This window comes from Mesoplodon mirus (genome assembly GCF_964341445.2).
Source record: "Mesoplodon mirus genome assembly, chromosome: 6".
NCBI lineage: Eukaryota > Metazoa > Chordata > Mammalia > Artiodactyla > Ziphiidae > Mesoplodon > Mesoplodon mirus.
In genome coordinates this window covers 51,839,343-51,855,943 of record NC_138982.1, presented here as the reverse complement: position 1 = coordinate 51,855,943, position 16,601 = coordinate 51,839,343, and positions in this window count along the sequence as shown.

Sequence of the window (16,601 nt, the reverse complement as noted above, 5' to 3'; positions counted from 1 at the left end):
TTTTCCAACTATTTTTTTAAACATAGGTGCTACGTTTATATCTGCCTGTTTAAATTCTGTCATATTTCACCTCTAGCCTTCTAGTGTGGCAAATCACTGCTCTCCACTACTGTGGAGGTATCTTTCCAGGCAGGAGAGTGAACGCTTAGAGAAAATGGAACCAGCTCGGACCCAACCCTCAGGGCTTCTGTTTCAGCACCTTGGGTCCAGACCCTGCCCCCAAGAGGGCAGTGATGGCCCTTGAACACAGGAGAAGCACTCATACCTGGCTGTGGCTCTAGCCCCCTCATCTCCAGTCACACCCTCCACCGAGGCAGTGGTTGCCAGCACACCCTGGGGGAAGATGTGGCCCATGCTCACTTCAGATACCACTCTCCCACCAAAGCTGCTGGGCACATGCAGACTGTATAGGAGCATTCCCACACAGGGACACCCATTCAAGATCAGGATAGGTAAATGATTTACCAAACTTCATAGCAACAGAGAAAGTTAAACAAAATAAGAAGACAGGTATTTGTTTCAAATGAAAGAACAAGGGAAAAAAACCTGAAAAAAATCCCCTAATGAAACAGATATAAATAATTTACCATAAAAAGAGTTCAAAGCATTATTAATAAGAATGTTAACTGAACTTGGGAAAAGAATAGATGAACAGAGTGGAAATTTTAATGAGGAACTAGAAAATATAAAAAAGAACCTGTCAGAGCTGAAAAATACAATAACAAATGACAAACACACTAGAAAAATTAACAGCAGACTGAGTGATACAGAATAACACATAAGTGATCTGGAAGATAGAATAATGGAAATCACCCAATTATTAATAGAACAGCAAAAATAAAAACAATTCTTTTAATGAGGATAATTTAAGGGACCTCTAGGACAACATCAAGCATACTAATATTCACAATACAGGGTATCCCAAAAGGAGAAGAGAGAAAGAAAAGGGTAGAAAATGTATTCAATGAAATTATGGCTGAAAACTTCACAAAGCTGAAGAAGGAATCAGATTTCCAGGTAGAGGAAGCAAAAAAAAAAAAAAAAAGTCTGAAACAAGATGAACCCAAAGAGACCCACACCAAGACATAACTAAAATTACAAAAGTTAAAGAGAGAATTTTAAAGTCAGCAAGAGAAAAATAAAGAGTCACATATAAATGAACCCCCCTGAGGCCATCAACTGATTTTTCTACAGAAATTCTGCAGGCCAGAAGGGAGTGGCCGTGATGCATTTAAAGTGCTAAAAGGGAAAAGCCTGCAACCTAGGATACTCTACCCAGCAAGGTTATCATTCAGAATTGAAGGAGAGATAAAGAATTTCTCAGACAAGAAAATGTCCTAAACTGACCCTGTAAGAAATGTTAAAGGGTCTTATCTAAGTGGTAAAGAAAAGGCTACAACAAGAAATAAGATTTACAAGAAAGGAAAAGAATACCACTAGTAAAGGCAAATATAGAGTAAAGGCTGTGGATCAACCACTTAAATATTCTATTAAAGGTTTTCTTTAACAGATAAAGAGCTATTCAGGTTATCTGTTTCTTCCTGAGTAAGCTTAGATAGTTTATATCTTTCAAGGAATTTGTCCCATGTCATCTAAGTTCTCAAATTTGATAGCAGAAAGCTGCTCAAAATATTTACACATTATCCTTGCAATGGCTATAAGATCTGTTATTATGATTTCAATTTGAAGTATCTTCTATATTCCTTTGTGATTTTTTCCTTGACCCATAGATTATTATATTGTTTTAGTTCCAAATACTTGAGGTTTCCTAAATTTTTTGTTATGCATTTCTAATTTAATTCCATTGTAGTCAGAGAAGTTATGCTGTATGATTTCAATTCATTTCTATTTATTGAGGCTTGTTTGATAGCCCAGCACATGATCTATCTTAGTGATTGTACCATGTATTCTTGAAAAAAAGTGTATCCTAGGGTTTGTTGGGTGCTGTGTACTACATATATCAATTAATTCAGGATGGTTGATAGTGCTGTTCAAATCATCTAAGGTTTTAATGATTATATATATATATATATATATATATATATATATATTTTTTTTTTTTTTTTTTTTTTTTTTTTTTTTTGCGGTACGCGGGCCTCTCACTGTTGTGGCCTCTCCCGTTGCGGAGCACAGGCTCTGGACGTGCAGACTCAGTGGCCATAGCTCATGGGCCCAGCCGCTCCGCGGCATGTGGTATCTTCCTGGACCGGGGCACGAACCAGTGTCCTCTGCATCAGCAGGCGGACTCTCAACCACTGCATCACCAGGGAAGCCCTTAATGATATTTTTGTCCAGCTTTCCCACCAGTTTTTGAGAGAGAAGTGTTTAAATGATTGTCAAATTGTGTATTTCTTCCTTTAATTCTGCTGGCTTTTTCTTTATAGGTCTTCTGTCTCACTCTTACTTTTCAATGCAACTCTTCCAGGTTCTGACTCAATGTAAAGGAACCCCAGCACTATGAGGCTGTCAAATGGGCCATCCATTCTCTCACGCTTTTGGCTGCCCTATAGATTTTACATCTGCTCCCAGGTGAAATATATCTCAAATGCCAGTCTTAATTTCCAGGCCTCAGTCTTCCAATATATCCTAGCCTGATTATTTTTCACTATCATGCTGTCTCTCTATTGTTTTCAAACAAGTGTTTATATTTTTCCCAGCTTTTTGTTTAACCTCAAAAAGTGGTTTGGAAAGATTTACCTAGTCTGTCGTACTGGAAGACATCAAAAGTTGCATAATTTGTTAAGCCTATAAGAGGACAACATAATATTTAACTATAGTATTATCATTCAATGGTTAATTCCAGAAAGTCAGAGAAACAATCAAATATTACCTATTCCAATCAAATTAATTATATTATGTACTTCAGCACATTTTTTTATTATTTTGACATATATACTATTTATTATTCTCATAAGAAAGGATATTTTCCAAAGTATTATTTCTAAATACTAGAGAAAATTTTTTGATGTAGATGTATCACAACTTACCCCCAGTACCCAACTTTTACAATAAATATTCTCATACATAAATTGTTATTAGATTTGCTAATAGTTTGTTTTATAGATTTTTTCTTCTTGTAGAAAAATGGCTCTTGTAATAACTTAACAAAGTCAGCATATTTCCATTGCTCTATTCTTACTTGTTAATTTACACTTTTATCATTATTATCATCCTTTTGTTTTCCCATAAGTTTGACTGGTTATTTTTTCTAACATTGAATCTTAACTGCTTGATTCACATATATTTACTTTTTAAATTTATACAAAAGTTTTTAAGGCTACAACTTTTTCATGGTCATATCATATCCATGTTGTTGATTCCTAATATAATTCATCATGTTATATGTTATATCTTATGTTTATATGTTCATTTCTAAATATTCTACAATTACAGTTGTGTCTGGTTTACTCTTTAACCTGAGGTTAGGTTAAATTTAGAGTGGGTATTTTTTTCCCCATTTTTCAGGCTCAACTAAAACATACAAGTTGCTTGCAGGTTTTGATGAGGTATTAACAATCATGTTATTCATATTCTGACACTCCTGACCTATGACTACACACAGTAGGCATGAGATTTGGGATTATCTTTTGGAAGTAAATGTATCATCTTTTTAGAGGGTAAAATGTTTACTTCAACCTTTCACCCTCCAGGGCTATTTTTATTTTGCTCTTTTATATTGCTTGCTCTTGGTGAAGCCAGTTGCAATGTCATAAGTGAGCTTAGAAGTGGATCTGAGACCTTCCAACAGCCACAAAAGTGAGCTCGAAAGTGGATCTTCCTGCATTTGAGCTTCGAAATGACTGCAGACCTGGCCAACACCTTGATTACAACCTTGTCCAAGACCATGAACTGGGACCACCCAGGTAAGCTACTCGGGATTACTGACTCACACAATCTATGACATAAAGAATGTTTGTTGCTTCAAGCCACTTCAGTTTGAGAGTAATTTGTTACTCAGAAATAGATAACTAGAACACCTCCCATTTCTTTTTAATCAATATCAAATAATAAAAAAAAAAAATTCCCAAGTGATAAGGCAATGTATGGGAAAAAGAGAATAAGACTCAACCAAGTATGGTTAAAACAAAATTATGGTCAAGTCTCAATTGTCTTTAAGTAGAGAAATCAGACGTACTGGTCTCCTAAGAGGAGGCGATAAAAACCCTGGCTACCTGTCCCTGTGATCAGGAAGAGAAGATCCAATGCTGGGAACTAGAGGAGATGAATGGAGTCAAGTGTATAGTCTATGGCCCCCAAAACACTGGTCTACACAGGAACCAAATCCATGGCCATGGTCTCACCTTCACAATCCTATGTCTCAGTGATCTGTATCATGGAAGTGTCTGGCTTCCTTACAGACTGCCAGCTGCCATCTGCTCTGCAATTGAGCTTCAGGTTCATGACAGTGCCCTGTATTCCAATCTATTTTGTCCTTACATGTATTTATCAGGAATTATGGTTTTAATTGGAATCAAAAGCTAAGATTTCTGTGAAGGATATTTATTTAAAACCACACATGAAGTGCTATGCTCTATCAAATCCTTTGGGAAGAATCCTCAAGAGAATTACACTTCCTGCTGCGTGCTTTATCTCTTTCATAATATAAAAGATGGGATTTTTTTCCTTCTGGAGTGTTTTAAGATCTCTGACATCTAATTTAGAAAGTGATGAACGTGCAACTTTAGTAATATTTTGCTTTAGTCATAGGCAACATCAATTGACGGAGCTATGCCTGTGATGTTCATACTAGTGCACTCTATCATAGCCACATTTTTCCTGTTAAAATTTGGATTTGGTCCTGTCACTTGACTTGTAGAGAATGGGTTATCTTGTTTCAAAAATATCTTTGCCAACTATCAGTCATCATTAGTGGAAACATCTTTTTTTCTTACTGCCTCATGCTGTCTAATAATTCAATAAGCATACTTTCTCAATCACATCTTTGTTGTCTTTTCTCTGCTTATTCTGCTTTGCTCCAATTTTTCATTTTAGTGTAGCTGCTCCCAATTCTGGTGCCTTTTGAAAAATTGACATAAAGCTTCCTTCCCTCTCTGCTTTCATTCTCTTCACTTGGCAAAGGAAGGATCCTGAAGCCCAGAATAGAAACTTTTATTTCCATTTGTAAAAGGCCACCTATGAATATCTATAGATGTGCAATTGTAAACAAGAGAAGTATCTGGGGAAATGTTCATTAGCCAGTTGCTCCCAAAAGGCAGTAGGGCATACTACAAAAACGCTCAGGCTTTGACACAGGTGGAGCTGGGTTTTCACTCCAATTTTGCTATTTAATTGTGTGGCCTTAGGGAAAGTTTTAAATGCTTTCTGAGTATCAGACTCCTTACGTATTAAATGGTATTTACCTAGGATATTGCTTTGAGTTTTAAATGCAATAATGTATGGTAAGTGCTTTAACAAGAGCCTGGAATTTAATAAATCCTCGATAAGTATCAGCCCCGCTTCCCCCCAAAAAAGTTGGTTTGCTAACTACACTGTAATATTATAGGCTTTTCTATAATAATAAGGTAGATATTTTCTCCGTCATTAAATATACAAGAAGGGAATTCAGCTGCAAAACAACCATATTTAGGGAATTATGCAGCCCTTTTAACAGGGTGTACTTCAGGTATTTGTGGACACACAGTTGGCTGATGAATAACATATAACCACCTGTTATTAAATGTGTGCTCTATTGTCAAGAAATGCATAATGGCCACTAGATAGAGAGAGAGAGAGAGAGAGATGGATAGATAGATAAAATCATAAGATCACAAAATTTGAAAAATGAAAAAGACCTGAAATAATTTGTAATGCAACCCCTACATTTACAGATGGAGAGGGGAGGGATGAAGCTGAATTTACAAGAACAGAGTTCTCCCAAATTCCATTCCTGTGCTATTTCCACTATGCCAGTAGGTGGTCTGTAGATGTTTCCATAGAATCCTGCAATCAAATAACACCAAAGAATTTATAATCCTTTGCAACTATTTGTACAACAAAAAACATTTAAAGAATTTGAATTCGTAAGTCTACTTATAGGAGATCATTACAGATTAGTCGCTTTTTTGATACAGCCAAGCATTTTGCCTGAACTATATCCACACCTCATTGACTCCTTTTGATCACTGTGGGCAGGACAATAAATGGCCTTCGGAGATAAAAATGGCTCTCCTACTTAAATCATTCAACCACACACAATCAAAATGTGTTGAAAGTAATAAGTTCACTTATCAAGTAAAATTCCCAAAGTGTATAACCTTGTCTAGGCCAGTATGTTAAGCCTTTTGGCAGAGTTTATTAGCACTTTAAATACATTAGAATGAAAAAAAGAAAACTCTCCCTGATTTCAGATTCAATTAAAATGTACTGAATATCAACTATGTTTTAGGGACTTTAAGGGACACTTTTACACACATAATCTTAGTTAATTTTATAACTCTGTAGGACAAGTAGAATTTATATTTAACTTTTGATGAAACTAAGGTTCACAAAATTAAGTTATTTGTCTACAGTCACATATGTACAAGTGAGAGAGCTAAGTTTCCAACCTGAATTTCAATTCCAAGTGCAATGCATTATACTATAGTTGCCTCAGAAAGCCTCTTGGGTATTTTGTTTATGTGTTTGTTTTTACCAAGAAAAAGCAATATTAAAAAATGTTCAGCAAAATGAAAACAAATCAAATATAATCCTATTACTCTGGTATAAATTTTCTATGTTTTTGTGTGTATTCCCCAATGATATTTATCCAAAAGCATTCATAATTTTATGCAGCTTTAATCCCAATGTCTGCTTGTTTTTATTATCATTTTGACTTGAACATGTAACCATGTTTTTGCAAATGCTTTTTACTATTTTTATGATTGTATATTTAATCACTTTGTTGGACAATGATTTATTCCTTATTCCACTAATACTGGATATTTAATACAATAATAAACAATTTGTGAATATAGCTTTTTAAATTTTGTTTGAATAATTCTTTATGATACATTTCCACTGATTAGAATCCTGGGTTTAAGAATATGGACTTTTTTCTCTTTATATTTTTTGACATATTGCTTTCAAAAAAGATTATATAAATTTATACTACCTTGTTCACCAATCTTGCTCTAATATCTACGATACTGGGAGAATACTTTATGAAAAATAATCTAAGAATAGAATGGAAAAGTCCATTCATTTATGGGAATGGACACTGTGCAGTTGTAGAGGACCACACACACAAAATGTTACAGTGCTTGGTTTAATGCTCTGCTGTTGCCGTCTTCAAATTTTTAATAACTTCATTTTTGACCTTGTGTTTTGTAAGTGAAGTCAATGGGACAATCAAGCAAAAGAGATACGAGAGAAAGGTAGCATGTCCGAAATTCCTTGGGCCCTCTTTTTTTTTTTTTTTTTTTTTTGCTGTACGCGGGCCTCTCACTGCTGTGGCCTCTCCCGTTGCGGAGCACAGGCTCCGGACACACAGGCTCCGCGGCCATGGCTCGCGGGCCCAGCCGCTCCGCGGCATGCGGGATCCTCCGGGACCGGGGCACGAACCCGCGTCCCCTGCATCGGCAGGCGGACTCCCAACCACTGCGCCACCAGGGAAGCCCTTTGGGCCCTCTTTTGTACATAGTGTTCACAGTGTCCTATGAGCACAAAGTTTTGATGCACCCACAATGTGTAGGAGCTCTGTGAGATTCAAAGTAAAGGTAAGCCGCTAAGCTTATGCCCGAGTGAGTGGGGATGCTAACAGCCCTGAGAAACCACATCTTTCAGTCAAATCAGAATTTGCTTCAAATGCAGAAAGAAGGCAGTACATTCTAAGAAAGACAAATCATGTAGGAACTCTATCATATCCTTTCTTATTAGTGTTCCTTCCCTGTAATATCCAACCATTTTCACTGAAAATCATGACCATAAGAAACGAAAGATAGGGCAACCCATAGTTCCTTTTCTTTTTAGTCCTTCCTTAGTCATAAATAAACTGAAGATGGTGTTGAGAGAATGTACAAATGTCAAGAAATGAAATAAAAACAGTTGCTTAGGGTTGTACATTATTTTCACCCTTCTGGTAAAAACAACAAAAATGCATGTATGAACGATGGAAATACATATTGTGCAATTTTTGTGAGTTGCATATAAATCAAATGTTCTTATATTTGTATATAAAACTGGCATTGCATAATATAAACAGTGAAATTCATGCTCGTAACTTAAAATTTTAATTTTCTTTACTTAGAACAACATTAAGTAGCAAATAAAAAAAGAAAATGCTTTCTATTTTAGTACCTTTAATGGCAGTTTTTTCCTGCTTTTTGAACAAGGAGCCTTATATTTTCACTTTGCATTGAAGTCTTCAAATTATGTAGCCAGCCCTGTCTTTAAGTACTGAGAAGCTGTCAAGTTTATGGTAGTGGATACATGTTTTCAAAATTCTGATTTTAACTTGAAAGCTCAGTTTTTGTCATTGGCCACAAATACTGTCAGTTGTTTGCCTTGAAGTGACAGGCTCACTTCATTCTTTTTTGAGAAAACGTCTGCCGAACACTCAAGTCTGAATAACCATAGTTTCTTTCAAGCAAAAACAGTATTTCATTTTGAAAAAAAGGGGAGAGTTCAGTGCTCAACAATTGCACAATGAGACAGCCATCACCTTTTGTATACGGCAGAACTGCTTTGTGCATATTTTGTCCCACACAATATTAAAAAGACTGGTACTCAAAAATTGAGACTGAGGGGACTTCCTTGGTGGTGCACTGGTTAAGATCGCACGCTCCCAATGCAGAGGGCCTGTGTTCAATCCCGGGTCTGGGAACTAGATCCCACATGCATGCCACAACTAAGGAGTCCAACTGCCACAACTAAGCCCCGATGCAACCAAATTAATTAATTAATTAATTTAAAAAATTGAGATAGAATAAAATTAATAATTTTTACCACTCCATCCGAGGCTTTTTTTCCCCCTTTCCTGTACATGTATGTCAAGAAGAAATGTCTACCAGTATGGTTTATTGCTACTACTGTGATTCCTGTTAAGACTTTAGCAGTTTGTCCTGCCATGGCATTTGCATCATCTGTATAAATGTCAACAGAGTAAAAAAAAAAAAAAGTAAGTAATTTCTTAGTATTATTATGACAACAATTTTGATCACATGGACCTCTAGAAAGAGGGTCTCTGGTGCCTCCAGAGGTCCACAGACCACACTGAGAATAACTACACTAGCTGATTGGTTTGTGAGGTGGAAAAAATATCACACATTCTTTGAAATGTAATTTGTATTTAAAACAAATAAAGAAATTAACTTTTACTAAATAGTTAATATACAAATGGACATCAGAACCCTCATTTCTGCATGTCAAATGATTATCTATCGCACATAATAGGTAAAATATACTAAGGGAAGAACGAGATTTCCTCAGTCCAAAGAGGTTGACAGTGGTGACCTAACTCGTTTGTTCTTTTATATTTTGATTTATGATGTCAAGTGGATTTGTCTATTCTATAATGCTTTTGAGCTAGGCTAATCCCCACAAAAATGGTCAAAGACCTTTAAATATTTCTGCCAAGAAACAAGAGGCTAAAACTAATAAACAAAACACAAGTAACCCAAACTTAGATGGTAGAGCTGGCACTTCTACTCCTGAAGTGAGCTCATCATTTGTCAAGCTATTAGGTTAAAATCAGTGGTGAACTAATCAAATATGACAAGAAGTCAGTCAAAAATGTACAAAAGTATCACAAAGACTATTTGATAATGAAGGATGATGAATCTAACCCTAAAATGTATATACTCTATTTGAAACATTAAAGAGATATATATATAAAACACCTATATACAGCATATTCATGAGTGTTCTTAATTATTAAAAAGTAGATAAATTAAATAAAATTATGTAAATACAAATAAAAAGACTATCAATTATGATAGTTCATTAGGAGTTCATAGAGAAGAAAGAAGAGTACTCCAAGCAAATAATAACCAAAAGAAAACAAAAAGCTGGTCTAATAATACCAATGTTAGAAAAAATAGAATTTAAGAAAAATTGTTAATAGAAATAAAGAAGAACATAAAATCATGATAAAAGAATAACCCATAAAGAAGACATAATAATCAAAAATGTGTATCACTGAAACTATGATCTTGAAATGTATGAAGGAAAATTAACACAATGGAGAAAGTGACAGATCCACAAAATGCAAAATTTTTTACATCCCTCTTTCTGAAACTGACAGATAAAACAAGTTAAAAATAATTAAGGACATCGGAAAAGTGATCAACACTATTAATAAGCAAGTGTTAATAAATTTGGTAATACCTAATAAAATTAGATGTACAATTGACCCTTGAACAACATGCAGGTTGGGGTGCTGACCCTCTGAGCAGTTGAAAGTACACGTATAAATTAGAGTGAGCCCTCTGCACCTGTGTGTGATTCCTCCACTCTCTCAGATTCAACACCATGTAGGACTGTAGTATTTACTATTGAAAAAAGTCTGATTATAAGTGGACCCACAGCGTTGAAACCCATGTTGTCCAAGGATCAAGTGTATTCATAGTTTTCTACCTAGCACTACCAAATGGGTATTCATTCGACTATTATAATAAAGAAAAAATTGAAACAACCTAAATGTTCACTAGAAAGAAACAAGATAAAAAACATACATCCACTAGTAAAAATAAACTTATACTGTTTCAATATTTTTAAGTGAAGAAAAAATGAAGACAGAACAATGCATATAGTTTGACATGTGTATGTAAAAAAATCACATACATACACACAAAACATGTTTGAAAAATGGTTTTATAAAACACGTGCTAACCAAACTATTGAGAATAATTACCCTTGAGAAAGGCAAGGAAAAGATTTACATTTTATTCACATGCATAAGCATTGTTTGAGATCTTTTATGATAAGAAAGTATTTAAATATAATGTATATAACAGAGATAGAGAAGAAGAGAATGTAGACGTCCCTGGGTAATGGCAGGATGTTGCAGCAGAAAAAATAGAAAGGTCTGTATTGGCAAGAGTGTGGAGAAAGAGGTGTTTTCATAAATTGTGGAAGTGTAAATTGACATAAGAGAAGGAAATTTGTTAGTACTGATGATCCCTGACATCATCCAAATGTTTTCTGGTTAATGGTTGCACATCAAGCTGTGTTAAATCAAAACTCATTTGCTGGGCTTCCCTGGTGGTGCAGTGGTTGAGAGTCTGCCTGCCAATGCAGGGAACACGGGTTTGAGCCCTGGTTTGGGAAGATCCCATATTCCGCGGAGCAACTAGGCCCGTTGAGCCTGAGCGTCTGGAGCCTGTGCTCCACAACAAGAGAGGCTGTGACAGTGAGAGGCCTGCACACTGCAATGAAGAGGGGCCCCCACTTGCCACAACTAGAGAAAGCCCACTCACAGAAATGAAGACCCAACGCAGCCAAAAATAAATTAATTAATAAACTCCTATCCCCAACATCTTCTTAAAAAAAAAAAAAACTCATTTGCTATAGACACAAAAATCAATTTATAAAAGATTAAAATTGATGTCAGTAAAACAAAGGATTTGTACAATTAGTAAATACATATAAGTTATAACATAAATGTATTTTGAAGGAGTAGGGTGGGGAAGGGTTCTTTTGAGAAATGGAATGCCTCTGACTTCATGCTACACAAATCCAGTGAAATTTGGAAGGATTATTTTCCCAGTAAATACTCCTTTAGCAGGAATTACTCATTGCTCTGAAGATGCCCAAATAATTTCTAAAAAATAGGGTTTTAGTCTCAGTTGATTGGCTGTACATGAATAACTTTGAAAGAGTTTGAGTGATTAACATAGGAAGAGACAATTTTTAAAATAATTAATTAATTAATTAATTGGCTGCATTGGGTCTTCATTGCTGCCCATGAGCTCTCTCTAGTTGCGGTGAGCGGGGGCTACTCTTCGATGCGGTGCACGGGCTTATCATTGCAGTGGCTTCTCTTGTTGTGGAGCACAGGCTCTAGGTGCGCGGGCTTCAGTAGTTGCAGCACGCGGGCTCAGTAGTTGTGGCTCATGGGCTTTAGAGTGCAGGGTCAGTAGTTGTGGCACACAGGTTTAGTTGCTCCGTGGCATGCGGGATCTTCCCAGACCAGGGCTTGAACCCATGTCCCCTGCATTAGCGGGTGGATTCTTAACCATTGAACCACCAGAAAAGTCCCAGAGACAATTATTAATGGCAGTATCTTCAACCAACGTTTACTAGGCAAAGGGGATATGTCTCTAGGAAGAGTGGCAAAGGATGGTTGGTATTAGATTCAAAATATTCTTGTGAAGAAACCCATTTTCCCCTGTAAAATACATGAAAAAATCTTTAGGAGACGTGCCACAAACAGTGATCCAGAGAAGAAAATAAATTGTAATATCACTAACAATATTTACCTGGCTTCATGGGGCTTCCCTGGTGGCACAGTGGTTAAGAATTCGCCTGCCAGTGCAGGGAACACCGGATCGAGGCCTGGTCCGGGAAGATCCCACGTGCTGCAGAGCAACTAAGCCCCGTGCACCACAACTACTGATCCTGGGCTCTAGAGCCCACAAGCCACAACTACTGAGCCAGTGTGCCACAACAACTGAAGCCTGCATGCCTAGAGCCTGTGCTCTCCAACAAGAGAAACCACCACAACAAGAGAAGCCCGTGCACTGCAACGCAGAGTAGACCCTACTAGCCGCAACTAGAGAGAGCCCACGTGCAGCAACGAAGACCCAGAGCAGCAAAAAAAAAAAAAAAAAAAAAAAATTTACCTGGCTTCAATTCATCATTGTCTCATTTAAAATGTAATAAACAGGCATCAAAGAGCTAGTTAATTAGTCAGTCATTATTACATTAAAATAACTGTTTACTATTGCTTGAATCTGTATTTGAGGACTACTGGAGAATAATCTTAAAGAAAGAAAACGTCAAAGGTATTTTGAGAAAAGGATTGAGAGCATGAGAAAATAAAATAATTATTTGCCTCTATACACAGAGCAGCAAAAAAAAAAAAAGATTTCCAAGTCCAGGAAAAAAAAAAAGAAAGAAAATAAGTTTTAGTACACCCGCATAAACCAAATTCATTCAAACAGCCAAAATTTCAAAGGACATTCATAGACTAATTATCAGCATTGGGAAAGACAATGAAATGTAATGACAACTAGCATGTGAAAAAAAAAACTTATTTTCTAAACAAGGTTTAATCCCAATATATGAGTTTAGGAAACAAAACTTGTGAGCTTTTAAAATAAAGATATGGAAAAGAAAATCTTAAATGATAGTTGGGAAAACATGTATTTTGTATTATCAACAGGAGATGCTACATTAAAACTCGATTTCAAGGAAACAGATACTGACTTCATGCACAGATATTTTGGAAAAATCGACAGGTCACAAACTGTTATTTGCCTAAATTGGCCTTTTTTTTTTTTTTTTTTTTTTTTTTTGCGGTACGCGGGCCTCCCACTGTTGTGGCCTCTCCCGCTGTGGAGCACAGGCTCCGGACGCGCAGGCTCAGCAGCCATGGCTCAGGGGCCCAGCCGCTCCGCGGCATGTGGGATCTTCCCGGACCGGGGCACGAACCCGTGTCCCCTGCATCAGCAGGCGGACTCTCAACCACTGCGCCACCAGGGAAGCCCTAAATTGGCCCTTTCTTTGAATTGAAAACCAACTAGTGTAATCCTGCCAGAAAGGAGAACTCTTAATAAATGAATAAATAAATAAATGGAAGAACGCAAGAATGGATGGATGCATGGATGGATATATGAAGGTGAATACATCTTCAAGTTCAATTAGAAATTAAATTAAATCTATAATTAAATTAGAAATTAAATATAGAATAAGAATAACAACAAAACTGTTTCTCTCATAATAATCCCTAAATAAGGACCAAAATATAATTTGGAATACACAGATGGTACAGGGCATTATTGAAGAATACAAATAAATAAGGCAAAGAAAAGAACTGATTTAGATATAAGGGGAAAGTAATAGTTAGGCACTACACAAAATAAAGGAAACCAAGCTCTGTATTTAACCCAGATCTATTTTTTTCTATTTAAATTCCAAACTAACTGAGAGTTAGGGCTTCTGATGCAGTAATTGATGAACACAGATCAAAAGGATTTATAAGTAATGGGACTGTTCTGACAGCCCAAGATGACAGCTGAATATGACAGAAATGCCAAAGGAAAAAGCTCAAATTTCTTGCATCTCTAAACACTGAAATGGCTGACTGTTTCCTTCTCAGCATGAGCATGTTTAGCTGTCTGAGAATTTATTTCACAGATATAAATACAATCCTTTTTTCTCAGTTGGCATTAAGCAAGGGAGAATCTCTCATACAGGGCCAATTCTAATTTTCTTCATCTCAAGGCAATGAGTCTTAATTATTCCCTGTAAATTAATTATTTTATTAAAAAAATAGCATGCAGTAGTGTGTGCCACAGGGACTGGATGCTGGGAAGAGTTAATGGGCAGCTGGCCTATTACCAGTGAAGGAAGAAAGCCTTTGGCCTGAGTCCTTAGACTTTATCCAGCTCACTTGTTAGATCCTGTTTAAAAAAAAAAAAAAATCAGAGAAGCATGGAAGTTATGTAGCTTATGCAGAGGAAATATTTATGATACAATGTTGTTTTTAAAATTCCAGAGGAAAAAATAGCATATACACTATGATGACAGGCATGCAAGGACGTAAGTGTGAAAAAAGACTGGAAGAAACTACAGAAAACTGTTAACAAATTGATTGGATTAGTGAGATTATGTACCTTTTTTTTCTTTTCAGTACTTACCAAACTTTTTTGATGGTGTAATATAATTATTAAATTTTTTTAATTGCATGCAAAAGACATTTTAGATCAGATATTTTAGATTGAAGGAGACTATTTATTGTTCATTAAAAAAATACCAGTGTGCAACTTGAATTCTCTCCAAAGGGCTCATATTTAAAGACAGACAAAACTAACAAGCACATGTTTCCAATCATCTAATGATGTAATCTTGACTTGTTACCTGTTATTCACATTGCTTAAAATAAAAATTAGTCAGTAGAGTTATAGTTGTTTTGTTTTCGTTTTTTATTTTCTCTTACTGTGAAGCTAGAGATGCTAGACAAACTGGTAGACATTATAATTTTTTACCCATATGGAGGTATTAGTGAGAATAAAAGTCATAAAATAATGGCAAGCAAAATGCTAAGCCTTGCAGTACCACTAGAGAATAAAATAGTAGCAAAGCTTCGTTCACAGACTCTCCACCTATAAATTTCCTTAGATGGAAATAGACCTGAATACCAGGGCAACTATGTCCATCACCAACAGATGTCTATGCAGTTGTACCTAATAATCTTCATCTCTCTGTTTATTTACCTAATGGCCTGTATGCCTGCTGTATTTGTGTTTATTTTGGGTAGTATGTTACAAACATCAATAACAATTTTATAAGGTACAGTAACTACTATGTATAAAATAAATAAGCTACAAAGATATATTGTGCAGCACAGGAAATATAGCCAATATTTTATAATAACTGTAAAATAGTATAATCTATAAAAATTTTGAATTGCTATGCTGTACACCTGAAACTAGTATAATATTGTAAGTCAACTATACCTCAATTTTAAAAAGGCAGTAAAATATTGTAAGTGGTAGGAGGAGGTACTAACAGTGTTATTATGATTTAGTAAATGGATTCCTGAATAGTCTTTCAGATAACTATCTATTAATAATAGAAGGACCCAATTATATAGCACAGTTACTCAGTGCAAAAAGGAGGAAGAAAAAGATAAGTTATTGGTCTGGGAAAAACAGGAGATATGAGAGATAGAAAATGAAGCTAGGAGGAAGTTAAATTCACACATGTAGGGTAATGACAGAGGAAGACAGTAAAATCATGGGGAGACCTATCTGAAAGTGCAGAGAGCTTTGTTATTAACTCCACACATTCGTACTTACAGGAGGACTGGTGATACAACCTGAAATGAGGATGAGGAGAAATGGAGCATTCTTAAAGACAAAACTGAGAAGTTTGGTTATAGTCACACTGAATTTTTCAGTTTTGAAGAAACTTCCAGGGAAGCTGTCTTGTAGGATGTTTGAACTAAAGGGCTGGAGCTTGATGGAGAGATTTGGCAAAAGATTAGGACTTAGGAGGAATTGATTTATATATAGATGAAGATTTAAAACAGAAATAGAGGATAGTAGCTTCCACAAAAAATAAAGTTTTAGAACAGAGGACCAAGAAATGAATTTGGGAGCTTCTGAAGGTCGATGGACTGGAGGCGAAAGAGGAGTTGGAAATAGTGGAAAAGCAGAAGAAAAAAGTGAAGACAAGGGCAAAGGGAAGTTTGGGAAAGACTGAATTTGTCAACAGAACAATATCACTGAGATGTCAAGGAATAAGAGGACTGAGAAGAGTTTACATCTGATTAATAGGACATCATAATGCTATTGAAAAAACTGGGTCTAATTCAATGATAGAGGCAGAAGCAGAGGGAGAGGGTGATCAGAAGCTGGATCCTAGCAGTTTGGTTTCTAAGAAAACAGTATAAGGCAGGTCGATGACGACAAAGCACTGCAGAGGTAGTAAAGAGTCTTTGTTTTTACTTGGATGGAAAA